This window comes from Rattus norvegicus, chromosome 18, assembly GCF_021556685.1.
Source record: "Rattus norvegicus strain SHRSP/BbbUtx chromosome 18, alternate assembly SHRSP_T2T, whole genome shotgun sequence".
In the NCBI taxonomy this organism is placed as follows: domain Eukaryota; kingdom Metazoa; phylum Chordata; class Mammalia; order Rodentia; family Muridae; genus Rattus; species Rattus norvegicus.
The window spans coordinates 55,993,841-56,014,308 of NC_141551.1; the positions used below are offsets into that span (position 1 = coordinate 55,993,841).

Consider the following 20,468-nt stretch of genomic DNA (forward strand, 5'->3'; position numbering starts at 1 on the left):
ATGTTTGCATTCCCTAAGCAAATACAAACACTATATAAACTTGCCATCGTATTTTTTTAAACAAATACAATTTATTACATAAGTACAAGTTTTATGATCATATGTTTGAGAAGTCTGAAGGGAAACCTCACTTCTCCATGCTTCTTGGAGGTAAAAGAGTCACAGTGGCAATTGAGTTATCTCAGAGACAGCATTTAAAAACACGCTTCAGTGTTCTTCCTGTACGTGTGTCTGTGCACCGTGTTTGTGCCTGGTGTCCGTGGAGGTCAGAAGAGGACATTAGATCCCTTCAAACTAGAGTTAGATTTCTATGGGAAACCCCCAGTGATGTGACAGTGGCACTTTTATCTTGGGGGTAACCAACAGTGTCTAATTGGACTTAAGATCCACTCAATAGGAAGGAATCCATGTCTGGAACTGTAAACTCAGCCAACTATAGATCCCACGAAGATAAGTGAACCGAGGAGCATTTTAAAGAACCCGACGACATTGTTCAAAAAGTTTTCTTCAAATGAGGAACAACTGACTGGCTGCCAACTTTGTCACCAAAACAACACTTAAAAATCAGAATGAGTCTTTAAACAGATGGAAAGAGGACTCCTAAGAATTATGGTGAGGCAGGATATTTCCAGACAAACATACAGAAATAAAATATTCAGCAGTGATAATGCACTTTGATTTTTTCTGACCCTGTCTCGGAAAGGAAAAAAAAAAAAAAAAAACAGTGTTAGACATGGCTTAATCAAAGATAAATGTCATCCTCAGAGTGGCCATTAAGAAAATAGTAAAAGTATATTGGGGTGGAGGGGGTGGTAGAACCTCATTTTTCACTTTCCCAAACAGTGTTAGAAAATCAAGGACTTCCAGACTTCCAGTCAAAAATCAGGATGGCAAATCCCATAAGGATACATTCATAGAATAGGGCAACATAGCTCTCTCAACCAATGATAAAACAGAGGAATTTTACTGAACTGAGAACGGGACCTCCCCGTTGAAGGAATCAGAGAAAGGACTGAAAGAGTTTGAAGGGGCTTGAGACCCCATATGAACAACAATGCCAAGCAACCAGAGCTTCCAGGGGCTAAGCCACTACCTAAAGACTATACATGGACTGACCCTGGACTCTGACCTCATAGGTAGCAATGAATAGCCTAGTAAGAGCACCAGTGGAAGGGGAAGCCCTTGGTCCTGCCAAGACTGGACCCCCAGTGAACATGATTGTTGGGGGGAGGGCAGTAATGGGGGGAGGATGGGGAGGGGAACACCTGTATAGAAGGGGAGGGGGAGGGGTTAGGGGGATGTTGGCCCGGAAACTGGGAAAGGGAATAACAATTGAAATGTAAATAAGAAATACCCAAGTTAATAAAGATGAAAAAAAAAGAGGAATTTTTAACTAATGATGAACGCGGATGTCTTAGGTCAATGACCTTCTATAAGATATTAGCTCGAACACCATGCATGGATCCTAGATTCCAACCTGAGCACAAAAGAAAGGGGAGGAGACTGGAAGGAAAAGGGAAGAAGGAAGGGGGAAAGGCAGGAAGAGGGAGAGGGGAAATAACTGAATAATTGCATTAGAATACAAGAAAACACAATATATATGGCTATAAATAAGATGTTGTTACAAGGTAATCATCCCATGGAGAATCCTAAGTTGATCTCCAGGAATTCTATCTGCTAATAGTATCCCAATTATGCAGCAATGTGACCTAAGGTTCCATCAGCATCACTGATGTGTGTGATTCTGTCCTTGTGATGATTTCAGCCCTTTGGCTTTAGTCCCAGATGCAAATAAAGTTAATGAAGACAATGAATAGGTAAACCTAGGAAGTTATTCATTCTCATTCAAGTAAGGCTCGTGAGGACTCAGGGGTTAATAAGATATCCTGGTGGGCCAAATAATAGGGAGCCCTTTAAAAAGAAGGCTTAGGAAAACAGGCAGGAGGAGGCGCTCCTCTAGAGTCGATGACAGCTCTCCTCTCCAGCCATGGACAGCTGGCTACGTTTACAGTACCAGGCATGAATTCCTCCCTATTGAGTGGTTAAATCCAAATAGAAACCGTTGATTACCCCCAAGATAGAAGGGCCACTACTGCATCTCTGGGAGAATCTCTTTTTAAGAGTCACCTAATTTTATGCGTATGTATGAGTGCCACGTGCATGCCAGGTGCCCGCAGCAGCCAGAAGAGAGTACCAGGTCTTGGAGGTTCTGGGAGCAAAACTTGGGTCCTCTTAAAGAGCATCAAGAACGCTTGACTGCTGAGTCCTCCCCTTGGGAATAGTGTGCCATGCCGGTCATTGTTACGGTTCATGGAATTTACTAACTGCTTAGTAGGATCACTAACTGCTTTCCTCTCTTGACAGCTCGCATAGCACCTTTAGGTCCTATGAGAGCTGGTCCTCAGGAAAGACTTCCAGGTCAATTACAGATCAGTCCCTCCAAGTCCTGCGTCCAAAGCATGTGGTGTCATCAGTAACAGGGTCTTATCTTCAAGTTCTGGGAGGCAATCCAGGCCAATGGCCATAGCCGATCTTGTTTCGGAGTCCACTGCGTTCCCCTGACCAACAGCTCTGCCCTTTTCCTAAACCAATGTAATGTATGCCTGCATTCTAAACACGAATCCTTATCCACAGAGATAAGTCTGACTCACACCCTCATCAAGAAGCTGCTTTCTGTGTGCTTAAGTGAGAGTATGTCAGAGATCCACGGCTGGCTGAAAGGAAGAGACTAGGTGACTGGTGTCCCCATCCTCCACTGGTCTACAGGGCATCCCTATACCTAAGCTCGGGAAGGAGCACAGAGAGAGTAGAAAGAGTGAAAGAAGATTCAGGATTACTCTGCGGTAAGAATTTCTACAGCACAAGGCCACCTAAGACAGCTTGGAGTCCTGACCTATTATTGAAGCTGAGATAATAATAAGCTTGTTACTTCCCAACACCGAGTTTGTGATAATCTGTTATAGATCAATAGAAAACAATATGGTAATGACCATATTCTCCTGATTGTTCTCTGGAGATGAAATGAATGGGTTCTAGATATGGGTGCAGACTTTAGAAAGCATACAGTGTAAAACATGCAACCTACCATCCATTTCACAAAGGGATGGCCAAGGAAATGAAGGGTGCCAACCCCGGTGGTTCATGCTATAATCCCAGCGCTCAGGAGCAGAAGCAGAAAGATTACCAAAAGTCCAAGCCAGCCTGGGCTACAACAGCAAAGTACAGTCTCAAAAACAACAACAACAAAAACAAAAAACAAAAAATACCAGGTATGATCGCAGGCCTTTAATTCTAGCATTCAGTGGGCAGATGTACACAGAACTCTGAATTCAAGGCCAGTGTGGTCTACACCGTGAGTTCCAGGATAGCCAGGACTACACAGAGACACTGTCTCAAAAAAAATGGAAGGGGAGGGGCATAGGAGCTGGAAAGATGGCTCAGTTTTAAGAGCACTGGCTGCTCTTCCACGGAACCGGAGTTCAATTCCCAGCACCTACTCCAGCTCCAGGGGAATCCAAGACCCTCACGCACACATACATGCAATCAAAGCTCTGGTGCACATAAAAGTAAATAAGTCATTAAAAATGAATGTAGACAATTTAGAAATGAAGGAAATGACTTGCCCCAGTCATCACACACAAGTTAACAGGAACTGAGACATCTCTGGCCTCTCAGTTTCCTGTAGTGTGTTTTGAATTCCTCTGTTCTCTCTCTCTCGAATTCCTCTGTTCTCTCTCTCTCGAATTCCTCTGTTCTCTCTCTCTCGAATTCCTCTGTTCTCTCTCTCTCGAATTCCTCTGTTCTCTCTCTCGCTCTCTCGCTCTCTCGTCTGTCTCATCCTTGTGTTTTTGGTATTTGGTTTTGGTTTTTTGGGGGACAGGGTTTCTCTGTGTAGCCCTGGCTGTCCTGGAACTCACGCCGTAGACCAGGCTGACCTGCCCGCCTCAGGCTCCAGCGTGCTGAGATTATCGGTGTGCGTTACCTGGCCCTCTGCCATCTTTTTTAAGATGGGAGCTGGGGAGCCTCAAGAGCAGAGGCTGCTGGAGACTATGGTGGTTGAACAACGTGAGATAAACAAGGAAAGGCAGCCAAATTACTTTGTTTTATCAAGCTGGCCTCAAACTCGGAGATCCACCAGCCTCTCTGCCTCCTGAGTGCTCGGATTAAGGGTGCATGACACCACGACCTGCACAGTTCTCTTTGTTTTTGTTTGGTTTTGGTTATTTTAAACATGCTTAACTAAGATAGAATTGCATTACTTTCCCCCTTGTTTTCTACCATAGAGCCCATTCCAGCTACACCCCCTTGATCCCTCCCATGCCCCCCACTTTCAAGTTAATAGACTTTTTCCTTTATCATTGCTATATCTTTAATTATTATTGTTACATACATATATGTATGTACCATATACATATGTATGTGTATATATATATATATATATACACACACAAACACACACAAATATACATATATGCAACCTACTGAGTCTTTTTGTTGTTGTTGATTTCAAGGCTGACCACTGTGCCTTGGACAAGTAATAATGGACCAGGAGAGGCAAATTCTCCGATGGTCAAGAGTTGCCTGTAGTTCTCGGCCTAGAGGTGGGACCCCTCAAACTTTCCTCCCTACCACATAGCAAGTCCATTGATATTGGCACTGATCTGTTCTTGATTGTGCAGCCTCCTTTTGTTTAATGTAGCCCTTCTTTACACAGCCCTGGCTGTCCTCGAACTAGCTCTTAAGACTTGGCTGGCCTCAAACTCACAGAGATACAACTGTCTCTGACTTCCCAGGACTGGCATTAAAGGTGTGCGTGGCTGCCATCTCCGGCTAATCGTGCGTGCGGCCATTTTTAGGAGAGACTGTGGCGGTCGGAATGAGGACGCTCCCTGATATATTTGAATATCTGATTCCCGGTTGGTGGGCTGTTGAGGAAGAATTAGAAGGTGTGATCTTTGTGTAGGAGGTTAGTCACTGGAGGTGGCCTTAGAGGTTCCAAAAGCCTGTGCCAGACCCAGTCTCGTTCTAGCTGCCTCCATCATCTTGCAGATAAGTTGTAAGCTCTCAGCTACTGCTCAGGCACACTGCCCGCCTGCCTGCCTGCCTCACACTCTCCACCATCATCGTCAACTTACTCTCTGAAACTGTAAGCAAGGCCCCAGTTGAACGCTTTCTTTTATAAGTGGCCTTGGTCATTATGTCGCTTCACAGCAACAGAGCAGTGACTAAGACAAACTGTTGCACACACAGCAGACTTCCTAGAATTCTGACCCTTACAATATTTTTTTCCTGATGTTCCCTGTAGATGCAGGCATGTCCATCGAGTTTCTTGGCCTCACGTTTCAGCTGTGCAAAAGAATCTGGAAGTTGGCTGAGGCAAGCTGCCTTAGGCACAGACCCCTAGCAATGTCACACACAGGAAGGAAGTCGGCTTCCTAGGATCAAATATGCATATACCACAAGCAAACCAAGAGAAATGCTGATCAGAACCCCTGGGGTTTGCAGTCCCATACTGGGCACAGCCCTTTGGCGTAGGGCCCAAATACAAATCTACTACGGTTACTTATTCTTCACTGAGAATAAGAACAACAGAGAAGCGAGGAGAGACAAGAGAATCTTGCTTAGAGCGAGAGATTCTTCCAAAGGCACAGGAAGAACGGGGAGAGTCAGTGAGCACAGACAAGGCACTAGGAGGAGAAGAGCACAGAACTTGCCTGGGTTTCAGCTCTGGCCTAGCATAGCTTCTCTGACACAGAACATCCCCTCTACTCAGTAGACACTGAGTAAACACTTTGAACTCAACAAAGCTGAAAGATTTGTTTAGTTGAAGCTGTGGGAACTCTTCCAAGTTCAGGGTGTACTTTTAAAAACCAAAGGGAACAGAGGACCCTTTGCTCCACTCTTACACTGCAGAGGGGTGCTAAACACCCAGACTGTGAGGCCAGGCAGCTCGTGTTGAAATGTGGGCCCAGCACTTTCTGGCTAAGCAACCTTAAGTGAGCTAATTCAACTTCCTCATCTCTTGTTTACTCAGCTGAAAACAAAACCATACATGGGGGGAAAGTAATCTATCTGCCTTGGGATTAAGAGAATTATCTGAGATAATCGCACACAGCACATAACACTGCTCTCACAGAGTAAGCGCTCTACAAATATTAATTCTTATCATGATTGGAAATCCCTGTCCGTGAAGGACCATTAACCTAAGGAAACACCCTCCCCTCCTTCAGCTAAACTCTGTTCGCATCCCAGCCTTGCAAAGAACTTCTACTCCATTCACAAGAGTGATAAGATGGTGCCGCAGCTCAGACCTCGTCTGCCTCTCCAGGCAGGAACAGTGGAACAGCACGGGTGGCAGGTTATAAATGAGGTCATGGGACACCATGACCCGTGATGGAGTGATTAGGCCAGTCTCGCAGAGTGGGTCCATTACCATGAAACCAGACTATTACATAGCAAGGCCATACACCACCTGCTTATTAGCATGTTGGTACACACATCTCCTTTTCTCCTTTACCATGAGCTGTGTGTCACCATGAGGCCCTTGTCAGAAGCCAGTGTCACATTCTCAAACAGTGACACAGAGCAGCCTTAAATAGTCTGTTATATCACTATAAAGCCAACTAAGACAGATGACGAACCAAAGTAATGACTTTTACATTTTTACATCAACCAGCACAGTTAATAAACTGACCTATTTCTCCGGTCCAAGTATGAAACAGATACAGTCAGCCAGTCAACCTAACTGGATAACTAATGGTGGCACTGTGACGAATACTAGAGACCAAGGAGTAGGATTAGACACATCGATAAATAAGACAGCTTTTGCTCTTTCGGCATCAATTCCACTTGCAGGAGGAGTATGACACAACACTGACGCCTTCTTTGTGGTGTTGATCTAGCACTGTTGTTGAACCTAAATGCCCAGGAGCTACGGAGAAGGGGTGGAAACTTTAAGAGGTGGGACCCAGTGAGAGGTCTTCTGATTGTTCAAAGAGTGTCCCTGAGGGGACAAAGTACCCAGACCCCTTCTCTCCTCCCTTTCTTAAAATGTGTTGTGTTTTATAAGAAAGAAAGAAAGAAGGAAGGAAGGAAGGAAGGAAGGAAGGAAGGAAGGAAAGAAAGAAAGAAAGAAAGAAAGAAAGAGAGAGAGAGAGAGAGAGAGAAAGAGGGAGGGAGGAAGGAAACCAGGCAGGATGTGTTTGGTAGAGTGTGGTATGGTGAGGTGGAAGGGTTTGCCTCTTTGGGCCCATGCTGAGGCACCCCTTCCCCCTGAGGTACTGAGGTACCAACCATAGGACAGATGTAGTATGGAATAGAGTTTATTTAGGGCATGGGGAGGAAAGGTGAGAAGGGAGGGGAAAGAGGGGAAAGGGGGTTGAAAGAAAGGGCTGGCCAGGAACATTTGTGGGGGTGGGAGGCATGGGGGGGAGTCAGAGAAAGAAGGGGCAGAGAGTAAGAGAGTTAGAGAGTTAGAGAGTAAGAGAGCAAGGAGTGGGGGAACAGCCCTTTTTATAGAAAGCCAGGCATAACTGGCTGTTGCCAGGTAACTGCACTAGAAGGAATGCTAACAAAATGTCTCCCACCTGCCAGAAAGTGAGCAGCTTGGATCCCACCACACTGTCACATGCCTTGTCTTGGAGAACTGACCGTGTGGTAGAACTCCAGAACTACAGCCAAAAATAATTCTTTTCTTTTTATACGTTGATTATCTTGGGTGTGGTGGTAACAGAAAGCTGACAAGCAAAGCACTTAGGGCTTCACAGAATTGAACTAACCAAAGGAACACAGAAAGCCGGGTAGGGTGGGGCAGGAGACTCTTTACAAAGAGGTCAGAAGCCCTAACACTAGCTAGGAAAAAAAAAAACTGATCTGAGGAGGCAACCACAGTGCTAAGTTTGATAGCTTTTGGTGGTCTGTCCCAAGCTAGGGAAGCAGCTGACCCTTCCCTTCTGAACTGAAGGGAAGAGTTAGCTTTTGAGAGGTTGCCAGTGGTTATCCAACTGGTTTTACCACCAAGGACCTTGCTGAGGAAGGAGGCAATAAAAGAAATTACTTCCTGCTGGCAGGCAAGCTTAATTACCCCAAAGCAAGAAAAAGGCAGACAGAGGCAGGTGGCATCCTGGAGGTGTGGTCCTCATCCACCTCTGCCAGAACTCCGCAGTGGGGCAGCTGTTCCTTATCCACCAGACGCGGGCAGAGAGGAGCCAGCTCTGAGTCACTGGTATTGCAAGTAGCTGAAGACGTGAGACTCCAAATATCTTTCAGAAAATGAATGATGGCCAGGCATTGTGGTGCACACCTCTAATCCCAGCACCTGGGAAGCAGAGGCAAGTGGATCTGTACATCTTCGACTAACCTGGTCTATATATCGAGTTCCAGGACAGCCAGGGCTGTGTATAGACCTGTTCCAAAAGAGAAAAACCCAGCAAAACAGAAAATAAACCACGAAGACAAAGAGCCAAGGAACACTGCAAGGATTCACAATGCCTCTTGCAGGACCTCTCTCTGAGGCTCTATCCTCAGGAAGAGCTGTAGGGAATATCAAGGAAGGATGCAGTGTCTACACTAGAGAAGGCAAGACAACTATGAAGAAGGGTTATCACCACTGCCTTCAGTCTAGGGCGCCAAATGCCTGGGACCCACCAACTTATCCTCCTCACATGTCTCTCTTGCTCTCTTCTTAAATCCTGCTTCTAGCTACTGAAATGTCCCAAAGTTTTTCTGGACGCACACTATTAAAATGCCACTGACACTCACCAGCCATCCTTCTATCTCATCGTTTATATTATTTTTTATTTCTTCTATCTCATAATTTTATTTTCTTCACACAATTTCTGGAGAGGTTGGTTGGTTGGTTGGTTGGTTGGTTGGTTGGTTGGTTGGTTGGTTTGTTGGATGGATGGATGGATGGTTGGTTGGTTAGTTGGATGGATGGTTGGTTGGTTGGATGGTTAGTTGGATGGATGGATGGATGGTTGGTTGGTTGGTTGGTTGGTTGGTTGGTTGGTTGGTTGGTTGGATGGATGGATGGATGGTTGGTTGGTTAGTTGGATGGATGGTTGGTTGGATGGTTGGTTGGTTGGATGGTTGGTTGGATGGATGGTTGGTTGGTTGGTGTGGGTGCATACATACAAACACACAATAATGGGGCGCATGTCCCACGGTAATCACATAGAGATCAAGGGAAAAATTTGTGGAGTCTATTCTCTCCTTTCACCTTACATGGGTTCCAGGAATTGAACTCAGATTGCAAGTTGCCCAACAAGCTTCTTTAACAGATGGACCATCCCAGCAGCTCCATTTTGTTTATGTGGGACAGGGGCTCGAGTAGCCTGGTCTCAAACTCACTGGCCTTTTTCAAGGTCATCCTTCTGCCTCCACCTGCTGAGTGCTAGGATCACAGGCATGTGCCCCACTATTCCTAGTTTATGAGTTACTGGAGATTGAACCTGGGGTTCACGTCTGGTAGACAAGCCCTCTGCCAGGTGATCCACACGCCCAGGCCCTACATACATGCTTCCCAAACTAACCTCGGCTTGTTTAGCACTGGTTGACTCCCTTTTACTGGCTTTTATACCTAACAGGCTAAAGCCTTATCCCTTTGATCTCTTCAAATGAAAGCTCATGAGAATGGAAGCCTGTGTTTTGTCTACTACCGAATTGTCAACATCTACCACAGCGCCCAGCACATCACGGGACCAATAATGTAAGACTCAAGAGAGAATTGAATGGGAAACTAGGTATGTCACATTTGGGCCCAATCCATGGAACTTAATTAGCAGAAGAGATCCAAAAAGAAACCAGACTCCTGCAGAAGTCTCAATGCCATCCAAGTTGGACCTAAACTTCAGCCTCTGATTTCATCATTTTCTGGGCTGTACTTTCAAGGACTATGGGGGCTCCTTTCTCTCCCAGTCCAACATGTACCTAACAGGGGACTGGCCAGCCCTTTAGAATCAAGTCCTCTAGGATTTCCTCTCAATAACAGGCGTGGACTGATGAGCATAAATTCTAGTCTAACTCCATTTATAACAGTAGGGAGGCACGGATGCCTTTCTCTGCTCTCAGGAAAGGATGGGGAAGCTGGTCAAAGAAGAGGAGTCTCCCATACCATGTCCAGCATGAGGAAGTCCCAGCCACCTAGTAAGTCTCGGAAATGGCAGCTCCCTTCCCGTTTTGTAACAGTTAGCTTCAAACATTTGTCAGCCTGGCATAACCATTTCACCAGGGAAATTTGTTCCAAATAAACAGACCAAAGGAAGGGAGGAACGGGGCACATAAAATATCAAAAGTGTGACAAGAATCACATCAGAAACCTTTCTCTAATGTTCCGAGATCCCGAGGGGCACTCTGTTCCTGTCTCACCCAGACTGACCTTCCTTCTCCAAAATTCCTAATGGACTACAGACCCGCTCACGGCTTGGGTTTCTTCTCCTCTGTGGCTAGAAAATGGAAAAACACAGGATTTTTTCTTTCAGACATCAGAAAAGCAGCCAGAGCCCTTTGAGACTGAATGTAGGCTGCATTTGACCGGCTAATCACAGTTTAAGAAGCCAAGAGCAAGCCAGCAGAAGAGAAAACACAGGCCAAATCCACAGCATCCTCTTTAAGACAGTACCGTCCACCATTACAGCAGTGACTTGAGTACTGCTGTGTGCCAGCTGACAAAGGGGGCTCTTCATGGATGCAGGGCCCGAGACAGAGCGGAGCACCGAGTCCGGGGATAAAGCCCCTGCCTCATCGTGAAATACTAAACCAGCCACTCTCCCAAAGAATGTTTCACGTGTACAGCATGCAGATAAACGGCCCCCAAAAGGTGTCTTGGTCCCCTTGAAAAGGAATCATGACTCACAGGATGGTGTCGTGAGAACAAAGGCACGAGAGTTTGCAGACGCGGTTCATCAGCAGCGCACCTATGGGTAGGCACCCTAGAATATCCAGGTGGACCCAATGTATCACAGGAACCTTTACAAGTCAAGTGGAAGGTTAGAAAAGGGGGTTCTCATTATTCCTAGTGCTGCGACCCTTTAATACAGTTCCTCATGTTGTGGAGCGCCCCCATCCCCAGGCATAAAATTATTTTTATTGCTACTTCATAACTGTCATTTGCAACTATTAAGATTTTTAATATAAGCATCTGGTATGCAGGGTATCTGTGACCCCAGTGAAAGAGTCAATCAACTCCCCAAAGGGTCACGACCCACAGGTCAGGAACCACTGGGTGAGAAGGGAACGTATTGATTCATTGCTGGTTTGAAAGAAGAGAAAGGCAGCTGACAGCCAAAGGCTGCAGTACCTGACAGGAGCAGGGACTGGCCCTCTGTGTGCAGCTCAAAAGAAAATGGTGACCTTGGGCCCACAACCAAAGGGAGTGAATTCTGCCAACGACTCCAGGAGGGAATGTTCTAGCCTCCAGAACAACAGCCCGATGGTTTCTGACTTTACTCTCACCGCACCCAAGCAGATGCTGACCTATGGAGCTATCGATCACTGAATTAAAGTTTCCAAAGATGCCAGATTTAAGTCTCATGAACTGGGTTTGAAGGATTTGGGTTTTTGGTTTGTTTGGTTGGGTTTGTTGATGCTGTTGTTTACTTATTCTTTACATTTTTATTTGTTAGAGGAGGGAGGGACTGCATGCCACAGAGGCAGCTTTGGGGACTCTGGCCTCTCCTTCCACCGTGGGTTCCTAGAATCAAACTCAGGTCATCAGTCATACATGGCAAATGCCTTTACCAGCTGAAACATCTGGCCAGCCCTGTTATCTATTTCACTTTTAATTTTGTACGTATGTGCACAGGTTTGTGTACACATGCCAGCAAACCTCGAGGATCCACCTGTCTCCACGTCCCCAGTGCTGAAATTATAAGCTCATGCCACCCTGCCAGCCTTTTCCACATAGACTCTGGGAATCAAACTCAAGCCCTCGTTCTTGCAGGAGGAATGCTTCCCCTCTGAGCTCTCTCCCCCGCCCTAAATACGGCAAATGAATAATGGTGCACGATTAGATCCTAAGTAAATTCCTCTTTCGGACTGTACCTCAGTTTTGAAATTGGTCAACAAACTAGAAACAAAGGAGAAGACAAATTCTGAGGGTCTGGCCTGCTCTCAGAAATTGGTAGTGCACGCTGCAGCCATTCAGTCACCCACACAGCTCCGCCCCATCCCCAGGATGCTCTACACACAGCTCCGCCCCATTCCCAGGATGCTCTATGGTTGAAGATCATTAATAAAAATGCAGAAAAGAGTGAAATAAAGAATAGAGTATGGGTGCAACTGGAGATAATCAAATTAAGTGAATGAATCCAATCTCAGGAGGATCAATACCAGGAGCTGGAGACACAGCTCAGCAGATGAACTTGCTGCTCTTGCAGATGACCTGAGTTCAGTTCCCAGCACCCACATCAGGCTGCTCAAAATCACCTATAACTCCAGTTCCAAGCCACCCACATTCATGGGTACAAACACATATACAAATACAAATTTTTTTTTTGGTTCTTTTTTTCGGAGCTGGGGACCGAACCCAGGGCCTTACGCTTCCTAGGTAAGCGCTCTACCACTAAGCTAAATCCCCAGCCCCAAAAACAAAATATTTTAAACACAAAAGTCACAGTTTCTGTCCTGTGTGGATACAGGACTTTATACCATGTATGTAATCCCCTGGCACAGAAGTAGAAGCCAAACTGCCTAGGAGAACAAAGAAAACAAATGGGAGGAGAGAGGGGTACAGAGAGGAGTGGATATGAGGGAGAAGTGCTCACAATACCATAAAACACACTTGCATGAAAACAGCCTTCTGTAACCCAAAATAAAAAGTCACTTTTTACGTTTTAAAAATCAGATTAAAAGAAAAAAAGGTAATGATTTCAAAAGCCACTGCTGTCTTTGACGGTAACAGACGGGGCTCTTGTTTTGCCAGTGGATACGTCCTTGACCATACCTCAGAGCCATTAAATGAAGTCTAGGAGACCAAGAAAGAAGTTGAGGATTTGGGGCCCTGAGAAGGTGAAGTACAACAGACTGATTAGCAATGTCTGCCTGGGGCAGGGGGCAGGAATAGCAATACATGCCAGACACTGGTCATTACTGATTCAAACTAATTCAGGAAATACAGTTTTATTTTCTTTCTCCTCCTCCCTCTACTAGGGGGCTGGGGTACCACAGGGTGCGGTAATGTCAGCGTTTACTCTTTGTCGTAATTAGTTATACTACTGTGAAGAGACACCATGACCAAGGCAACTCTTATTCAAAAAAGCCTTTAATCAGGGTCCGGCTTAGCGTTCCAGAGGTTTAGTTAGTCCACAGGCAGCATGGTGGGAAGCAGACAGGCATGCTAAGGTGTTAGTGGAGAGCTGTCCATCCTGATCTGTTGGCAGCAGGCAGAGATAGACGAACGTCCTTTGACGAACTTAAAGCCCACGCCAAGTGAGACACTTCCTCCAACAAGACCACACCCACTCCAATAAGGCCACGCCTCCTAATCCTTCTAACCCTTTGCAGACAGTTCCACTCCCCGGTGACTAAGCATTTAAATACGAGCACATGGGGGCCATTCTTATTCAAAACACCACCCTCCTATAAAGCCTAGGGATGGGGAGTTTACTGGTATCTATCTTTATATTGAACTTGAAATGTAAGACCAAGCAAAACAAAGACTCTGTTTCCTTGGAGACATACACGTCATCTGTATGTTTTAATCCATACAGAAGAAACATCTTAAGACAGAAGAAACATTTTAAGACGAGATCGGAGCACAACTGGGAAAGCCCCTTCCCATTACCTGCCCACTGGGGTCCAGCCTCTGACCCAGCCAATATGTACTTGAGTTTGTGTCTCTGACCTCTTGCACAGCTTTACGTGGTGTTCTCTCCCTTCTAGGGAAGGAGGGGGAAAAACCCAGACTTTTCTGTGCAACAGACCCAAAGTTCTGAGGTCCTGAGGGGTCAGCCTCAGAGACTCAGTATAGCATGACATGTTGCCCTACAGTGTGACTCACAACCCCAGTAAGGTTGGAACAGAGAAACACTGTGGCTTTTTCAGTTCTTACCACAGAAGTCTGTAATAGCCTAAAACCCAGCTGGGCTTTCTTGTTGCATTCAGACAGCAGTGAGTGTTTTACACAACCTAAAGAACACATGCTGTGGTTACCACACACTAATAGGCATCGATTCCACCCTAGTTCCTCATTTTATAGATGAGAAAGACTAAATACAGAGAAGGGAACTGCCCCAGTCATAACTCTGAGATCTCCTGGTCCCCACAGAGAACTGCTCCCTCCATCCCACCCTAGGGAGACATTCTGTTCCCTCAGACTGTTTACCCACTTAGCCGCTCGGCAGATCACAGCAGATACCTTGGTAATCTCTCAGAGGTGAATGACAGCAGTTCTTCTACACAGCAGCCCTGGGCTTTGAACAATTTGAAGTATTTTCACGGTCTGCTCACAGATCAGAGAACTGACAGCCACAGGATACTGCTAGTCACGAAAAACAGCAAACAGGATTGCATAAAAGTCCATTCAGACGGTTCGATCGGCAAACTCTCTAACATTTGCACAGATTTGATGGTTCACACCTTCATTCCGTGAACTGTCCAGAGCGCCTACTATCTAACAGGCCCAATGCCAGGTCCTGGATGTGCCTCAGAGATGAGAACAGATGGGCTGTCCCTACACTCAAGGAATTAGAGAGAGGCTGAGTGGTGCACAGGAACCAATAATGCAGAAACTAATTTCTAACAGACCGGATAACCCGGAGAAGGGAGCCTAGAAGAAAGGTCCCTCTCCAAGATACTTTTCCTGAGTTCTCACTTGTTTCAAAACTGAAAAGGATGTTCTCCCCCACCCCATCAGTGACTAAACAGTTCACTAGACGATGTTTCTAGTTACTAGTATTCTAGGCTAGAACCCAGCAGTCCTAAGAACAAACTACCGACTCTAGATATTCCAGACTCTGATGACCTGTTGTTTCTGGTGCTGCCCAAACCCTGCACTGTGCTCAGACGCACAGCAGCCCCGGAGCCAGCAGCGGCGGAGTCTGCGGGAGAATGGGAAGGCAGAAACAAGACAAACACTAGAGAAGCCCATCTCCGAGTGGGCCGGGGCTCACCCACCCAAGCCACAGCCTGCTAAGAGGCCCAAGACTGTGGGCTGAAAGTGGCTAGAACTTCAGGCTGAGGGCGGAGGTAAGGGACCGAGGTGAGGAAAACAAACTCAGAAGTAGCAGGGCAGGAGAGGGCACCCGGGTGAGGGCAACGCGAGGGCAGGTCGAGAATCCCAGAGAGCCCCGTTCCGCTGAATCCCCACAAAAGACACCCTCCAGTCTCACTCACCCCAGATCCGATCCCGATCCCCAGTCAGGATTACAAGCAGCAATCGGAGATTTTCTGGGTCCCTAGGATCGCAAGGGATCCTCAAGCGACCCCAGCCCTGGAACCTCAGCCCGGCTAGCGCCGAGAACGTGCTCGGACTCCAAGCCCGGGAGCGCGCAGGAGAGGCTGGGATGCGTGCTCCAGCACCTCGCGCGCCACGCACGGACGACTCTGGAATGCACCGCCGCTGGGGACCGCCCCGGAAAGAGTGAGCCCCCCAGCCTCAGCGCTAAGCCTGTCCTGCTTCCCCCAGCCTCCCCAGGACTGCTGTAAAGAAAGGAACTTGGAGAGACAAAGAACTGCACCACCCGCTTGTCATCCACCTAGCATTACACTCAGCCTGTAGCCTTAAACTTCGTTTCTCAGGGGGGACTTCCGCCCTCTGTGTGGTAAACAGAGGGGCTAGCCTACAGTAAGTCCCAAGATCCTTTCCTTTCTACCAGTAGTTTGGATGCAGGCCGGTTCAAGGTCCTGAGGGTAAGATGATTAGTAAAACCCTTTGTTTGCCTCTTTGTTCTGTTAAAGCTGGGAGAGTAGCACCAAGCCTCTTGTGAAGGCAGAGTAAAATGCCTCAGTGTGAGGCTAGTTGGTGGCCTATGGTAACCACCTCCACGCACTGTTTATTTTGTGATAACATGGAAAGTCCAAGGTGATCAACACCCCATTAGAGTTCTGGTGAGAGACTTACCACTCCCTCTGTTAATGACCTACTTCTCCACACAAGGCAGCACTAATTCTACAGGTTCCTGCCCGACTTTATGGTCCTCGATGATCCATGGGGTGAAGGAGAACTTTTAATCCATTCCTCTTATAATTTATTTTTGAAACGGGGTCTCTCTACAGAGCCCTGGCTGACCTGGAACTCATTATGTGGACCAAGCTGCCTTCCAGAGAACCGACTGCCTCTGCCTTGGAAGGTGCAAACTGCATCAGATTTCCATTCACCTTCTAATTCTATAGCATTTCCTTCCGTCTCACTCTCAGGGAGGGTGGGGCACACCGGCAGAGGCTATCCGCACCTCGAAAACTAGAGTTTCTTCTTTTTCTTAATGCATATCAGAACCACGCTCACTTGCCCAGGCTGACATTTGATCTGGCATCATCCTTGACTTTTATCTCCCCACACACACCCGGTTTCCTCTGACTCAGAGATGAGGTCAGCAGAAATGGCATGTCATTACCAGAAGCCTCAGACCCAGAGCCATGAGAACAAAGGATTGACATAGAAAGTGACTGGAGGAAAATGCCAAGAGTCGTCATTTTTTGATCAACAGAGGTGGTGTGTGGTCCTCAGAACAAGTGCAATCCAATTCTAAGTGTTAGAGAGAATCATAATATTGAATGTTCCTTTATCACTGGAACAGGATGCTGGAAGGGGCATAGGTCCTTCATGGGGGCAACTAGTAACTGAATGTGTCCTGCCATGACTGAAAGCTTCGCTCCTGAGACGATGCAAGACCCAGAACTGGAGCCAGCAATCCTTTCTTTCCATTTAGCAGTATGCTGCTCATAGCTAAAGAGTCCTAAATGTCTTGCTTTCTTCAATCACAAAGCAGTAAAATGGGAACTACCCATCCTGTCTGATACAGTTATAAATAAAGATTCATTCGTGTATTTAAAACTCTTCGTTGATTATCTCCATAGTCTAGGCATGACCCTTCACATGTATCTTGCTAACCCCTCAGAAATAGACTACGTGTGAACCACACAATGGAATATGGCCCATCAGTCTGTCACACCATCTTGTTTTATGCTCCTTGTGGTTTCACAAACTGATATCATCTCATTACTTTTTTAACTTTTGATCCTTTGTTTCACATCATGTACCCCATCCTCTCCCCTCACCTAGTATTCAACCTTGGTCCTTGTAACCTCCCCCCACCCCAAGAAAATAACAAACAAAAATCAAAACATAAAAAAAAAATCTTGTGGAAGCTGTAGTGTGTCCCACTGTGTCCCACAGTATATCCTTTTGTGCACACATTTGCAAAATTTACTTGCAAATGTTCATTGTAATGAGCCATTGGTCTGGCTTGAGACCTCTGGCTTCTGCTACAGTGTGTATACAGGATCCACTGGGTCTCCTCTCAGATATCCTGTGTGTGTTACGAAGATCCTGCAGCTCTGGATCCCTTCATGTGTCCCAGCAGTTCACAGATGGGGTAGAGAGGTTAGGCTGGACCAACTCCAAGCCCTGGATCTGAGCCTGGGGGTAGCTGAGCTGTCAGTCACCAGGTTGAGCTCTCCAGCACTGACCCAGCTCGCTCATGCAATGCTACAACGGGCAAGGGGCAGGGCCAGCTTTCCTGAGCTCAGGCTTCCAGACGGGCTCACCTGTGCCCCACCACCACCGACAGCTCTACTGTGGTGCCCAGCTGAGGTGCAGGGCCCACTCTTGAGTGTTGCAGCTGGTGAGAGGTGGGGCCAGCTCTGTTCAGTCCTTGGATGTCAACTGTAGTCCGAGGTGGCTGCTCAGACCAGGGACATCTGCATAGCCTTTGGTGATAATATGGGCCATGTTAGACACAGACCAAGAAATGGATGGCTCTTAGTAGCAGCATGGGGCCAGGACTTCAACTTCATCTCGAGTGGCAGGGCAGGCTACTCACATCAAGCCATTCCTCTCTACCCTTGAGTCTCCAGTCTTCTCTTCATAGTGTACAAATCATGCTGCTTCTCTCTTCCCCATCTCTCCACCACATACTTGCACATCAGAGTGGCTACTGCTGCAGGTGAGTCACATGTCTGGCAGACCATTGGGTGTTTTCCACCAGCCCAAGCCTTGTTCCATAGTCACTCATTCATTTCTTAGGAAGCAAAAACATTGCACACAGGCATACAGGTGTACACACACATGCGCACACACAGGCATACACACATACACACACATGCACACACATGCACAAACACATAGATCTTTATTGTTTTTGTATGCTTGAGAATAGAAAAATCTTTGGGTTTTTATCAAATGTGTCTCTTCTATCTTATCATCTTCTACATTAAAGACGGGACATGTCATCATAGGAAGTTTTATTATGGTTGCTTTTAACTTTTGCTGGCTGGCTTAATGGTTCTACCCTTTATGCTCATTGCTTGTCCAGAGCTACCTGTGAGGAAGCAGGAGCTGGAGGCAGATAAGAGCTGTGCTTTAGGAGTTGGGGATTTGGCTCAGCGGTAGAGCACTTGCCTAGCAAGCACAAGGCCCTGGGTTTTTTGGTCCCCAGCTCCGAAAAAAAGAAAAAAGAAAAAAAAAAGAGCTGTGCTTTATGGAGATTATTGAACTATACTAGGAACTGAAACATGAATACCACATTTATGCATATGATCAATATGGTTGGGGTTATCAATGAAAGCAACAGTAATTTTGTCTGTGAATGTGTCAGAATGTGAATGATAAGTAAGACAAACACTGAGTGGGAGGTTTAGAGAAGCTTGAGAAAAGAAAAGTCTGTTTACATTGGTGACAGTCCCTGCAGATGCTGGATCTAAAGTGGAACAATGAAACATGTTAGTATTTCTACTAAGTAGCCTTATAAAACCTTTTAGTTGGGCCTCGTGGCACACATCTTTAATACCAGCAGAGGTAGGTGGTGTCTGTGAGTTCAAGGCCAGCCTGGTCTACATAGTGAGTTCCCAAACAAACAGGGCTTCATAGAAAGACAATGTCTCAAAAATAAGAAAGGAAGGAAGAAAAGAAGGAAGAGAAAGGAAGGAAATGCATCCTTTATTATTAATTGCTATATTAATGTAAGAGTAGGAACTACTCTCTGTACTAAAATGATGAAACTCCACATGGATATTCATGCCCTGTGACCTGTGCACTCAGGAGGCTGAGGAAGGAAGAGTGCAAAGACTTGGTTGCCAGTCTGGGATACTCTGTACCCAGAAAATAAAACATTAAGAAAGGAATGAAAAAAGAGAGAGAAATTGGACTTGTGATATTCATTTCATTATTATAAGGGATGGTAAAGACGATTCTTTAAATTCTTTGTAATCCAATCAGATATGAATAAGTGTGCGGTCTTTCTGTTGACTTTGTCATTCCTTTGATTATTTAAAACAAATACCAACAACAAAATAAGCCCGGTCCCTCATTTCAGAAATAACTGAAGTTCTTACAATTACCCCCAGTTACATTTATCTAATAGTAGAGTGTCATTAGTCTTGTTAATAGTTACCATAGCTGCACCAATCCTTGCTCCTGGGCATCTATGTTTCTGTCTTATGGTGGTGACTGTGTCTTCTGTAAAGTAGTTTGTGTTGCCTTGCCAAGATCAGTTCCTGGCTAGAAGTGTTGTTCGGTGACAGAGTACTTGCCTAGCAAGTTGCCCTGCATTTTATCCAAATGGCACAAAAAATAAAAATAATAATACCCAAGATCTATTCCAGAATTTAGATGGATATAATTGTTAATGTGTATTTTATACCAGCTATCTTTGGGGCTTCCTTCCTGGATGGATAAATTAGTAAGGGCTTGGTATTTTAGTCTCTACCATATGATATATAAGCACAGAGATACTGACTGGACTCAATCAGCTATGTTTGATATGTTCCATATTTCTTTATTAGCTTAATAATATCAGAATGGCATTATATATTAATCACACAAAATGGGACAAGCTATCCACCAAAAGAAGTAAATTTGCTCTCCCTCATGTTACTTTTGTGTGTGTGTATGTGTAAAGACTGAACCCAGGACATCACACTTGCTAGGCAAGTATTCTATGACTAAGCTACATATCCTGAGCCCTGTGTTACTCTTTGAAGTAGATTTATCATCTTATGTTCTTGTCCTTGAGGAAAAACTGTCAAATTCTACAACACGGTAGAGAACATTATTTTCCTCTAGCCTAGTATAGTTGCCTCCTGACATAAACTAACAGAACTTTTAGTTTAGTCAAACCAGATGGCTTTCACTTTCTATCCCTACTATCCTGAAGATGGATTCTATAAGCTAAAGATTCTTCAACAGGCAAAAATATCTCAAGTGTCTTGGTGGCACTCTTAACTGGAATAGAATTAAGAGTCAAATTTCTCAGTATTACAGCTAAAAGTAGACATCCATGGCCTAAATCATAGGATGACTTCAGTACTGC

General features: G+C 45.7%; 1 protein-coding gene across 6 annotated transcripts in view; it reads right to left on the bottom strand.

Annotated features, from left to right (window-relative positions):
• Positions 1-20,468, bottom strand: part of Smim3 (small integral membrane protein 3) — a 52,563-nt gene that overhangs the window by 11,314 nt on the left and 20,781 nt on the right. Inside the window, 1 exon segment of one of the 6 annotated variants that reach the window (NM_173126.3) lies at positions 15,334-15,682. The exons of 1 other annotated variant lie outside the window; for it this stretch is intronic. The gene's annotated coding sequence lies outside the window, so the exon portion shown is untranslated. 6 annotated transcript variants of the gene reach the window in all.